This window comes from Triticum urartu, chromosome 5A (genome assembly GCF_056163025.1).
Source record: "Triticum urartu cultivar PI428250 chromosome 5A, HENAU_Tu73, whole genome shotgun sequence".
Taxonomy (NCBI): domain Eukaryota; kingdom Viridiplantae; phylum Streptophyta; class Magnoliopsida; order Poales; family Poaceae; genus Triticum; species Triticum urartu.
Genome location: NC_141877.1, coordinates 4,385,511 through 4,388,285, shown reverse-complemented (window position 1 = coordinate 4,388,285; position 2,775 = coordinate 4,385,511). Strand labels below are relative to the sequence as shown.

The 2,775-nt window shown below is 60.1% G+C and overlaps 2 pseudogenes; both read right to left on the bottom strand.

Moving 5' to 3' along the window:
- Window positions 1-201: 201 nt before the first annotated feature.
- LOC147967334 (uncharacterized) lies at window positions 202-801 on the bottom strand (annotated as a pseudogene).
- Window positions 802-1,024: 223 nt separating this feature from the next.
- LOC147967333 (MADS-box transcription factor 23 pseudogene) lies at window positions 1,025-1,333 on the bottom strand (annotated as a pseudogene).
- Window positions 1,334-2,775: the final 1,442 nt, after the last annotated feature.

Below are 2,775 nucleotides of genomic sequence, written 5' to 3'. Positions count from 1 at the left end.
CCAAGCAGAATCCGTATCTAAACCTGCATAATTTGAAAAAATACTTTCACTGGAGAAATTGCACAAGCATAGTTCATCACATGATCAACAAACTACAAGCATAGCTATACTACATACTACGTTAAACTAGTACTAGGGGGGTCGGATCTGATGGCGGCGAGGTCGCGGCAAACTGGACGACGCCGTGGAGGAGCCGGACGCTCAATCCTCCTCGTCGGAGCTGCACAGATCGACGTACTTCTCTGCCTGCTCCGCGCGGATGGGGCGCCACTCGTCAGCCTTCTCGTTGGCGGCGACCGCCTGCCGCCATTCGAGATCTTCGAGCTCCTCGGCGTGGCGCCGGCGCTCCTCCTCCTCGCGCACGCTCCGCTCGGCGATGGTGGCGGCGACGGCGTCGAAGTCTGCGACGTAGTCCTCGGGCCCGACGACTCAGCGGCGGCCGAGTGGAGCGGGCTCCTCGGGCTCCTCCTTCACCGGCACGAAGGGGAACGGCACCGGCGGCTCCGGCTCCTCCTCCTCGTCCGACCACTCCCTCTTCACGTGGAGGAAGCCCGCGGTGGAGGAGGAGGAGGATCCGGCGTAGGAAGACCTCGCGGAGGAGAAGGACGCGCGCCGGCGGTCGTACTCCTCCATCTCGCGGCGGTCGAAGCTCGCCGGCGGCGACAGCCCGTGGTTGGTCTACCTCCGGGCGCCGTGCTTCCTCGCGTCGTCGGACCGGACGCGCCGCTCGCGCTCCGGGTCCCTCTCACGGCCGGATCTGCTGCCGGAGCCGCGTCCGGAGCTCCACATGCGCCCCCACATGGCGGCTGGAGGAGGGTCGCTGGCGGCGAGAAATTGGGAGAGGGGAAAGGGAATCGGGTGGCTCGCGGAACCGCACTTATAGTGCTTGGGGCGTGCGGTTTGCGGGCTGCGACAAATTTTTTTGCGGGCCGGTCGAGTATGTGGGCTCTGTTCTGGCCGGAAAATTGGCCCGAGCCCGCATACTCGCCGGATTTTTTGCGGGCCGGGTGTTTTGCGGGGTCTGCTAGAGTTGCTCTAACAAGGTTACGAGGCAATATGCATTCAGTAGTTGATGCTGGTGCTCCTGTGCAGATTGGTACTTATGGATGATGGAAGGCATGCCAATGGTGGTAGTGGGGTGGTGGTGGTGGTGGAGCTGGCATATGCGTAGATGCGACCAGTAAGGGAGAAGACGATGACAGCCGACCTGGACATTGCAGAGGATGGCTAGCTCACGTGTCTTCTTCAGCAGCCCATGCCGCCGCTTGGAGAATGTGACCTTCCTGCTGCTCATGTCCTCAATCCTCCTAATCACAATCTTACCCCTCACCATGATAGCTCTTCGATATCCTTAATTAATTACACTATTCACTCAACTCCTTAATTATCTGCTAACTCTAGCTAGCTAGCTCTTCACTCCCATACCTCCCTTCCCCCTCGCGCCGCCTCCCCTCGGGCAGCGCCAGTGGCCCCTAATCCCGTGCCACCAGCCCCTCCCGCTCCTCCATCCCCAGCCGCCGATGTCGCCGGCAAGGGCCGCGGTGGCGCTAGGCCCTGCACCACAAATCTAGGGCGGGTGGTCGCTACGGCAGATCCTGTGAGGCGGAGGCGGCGTCTCACATGGGGAGGCAGGAGGTGGCAATCAAGGCGGCGCCCCTGCTGCGCGCCAGCGATGGGAACTTACATGGTCGGCGGTGTGGCAGCCGCGGGCGCATGGGTGGCTCCGATGGCTGCGGATCTGGTGTCCTGTCCAGATCCATCTCAGTACGGCCTTGGCTGGCCGGTGGCGCGAGGAGGACCGATGGGGGACGGCTGGAGGCTCCCTGCCGGCATGCCAACGGTGGCCCTTGTCTCCACGGCGAGGCTCCATTCCGTTCCAGCCATCTACGAGGTTGGGGGGACACAACTTCCGGTGAAAATTGCGCCAACTTCGGTCATGGCGGACGATGGTGGCGTCTATGACGTCATTCCCTTCTCGAGGAATCGTTGTTGCAGGCCGTGGCACCCCACTCGTGATGCTTCAGGGGAAACCATGGATCTGGATCTACCGGACCGGACGATAATGTGGTACCTTTGATGCCGTTGTCCCTCCTGAGGGCATCGGTTTGGAGCAAGTGCTGGTTGGACAGGACAACTGGAAGAGCGGTGTCTTAACCACCGCAAGGCGAACGGCGGATCCCAGTGGCATGGTGTTGCGGAGACAATGGGCGCGTGTGGATGGATACGTGGATGATGGTGGAGTTCTCTGACGTCGTGGTGGCGTCGACGGCAGGCCAGGCAAGATCGATGGGTCAGTTTCTACTCTAGAGATGGACCGGTGGAAGATGGCGGCGGTGTTGGGAAACGTAGCATGCAATTTCAAAAAAATTCCTACGCTCACGCAAGATCTATCTAGGAGATGCATAGCAATGAGAGGGGGAGAGTATGTCCACGTACCCTCGTAGACCGAAAGCGGAAGCGTTTGCCAACGCGGTTGATGTAGTCAAACTTCTTCTCATTCGAACCGATCAAGCACCGAACGTACGGCACCTCCGTGTTCTGCACACGTTCAGCTCGATGACGTCCCTCGAACTCTTGATCCAGAAAAGTGTCGAGGGAGAGTTTCTTCAGCACGACGGCGTGGTGACGGTGATGTGAAGTGATCCGCGTAGGCCTTCCCCTAAGCCCTACGTGAATATGACCGGAGGCGTAAACTTTGGAGGGGGCCACCGCACACGGCTAACAATGTTTGTTGTGTGCTCTAGGTGCCCCCTCCCCACATATATATAGGTGGGA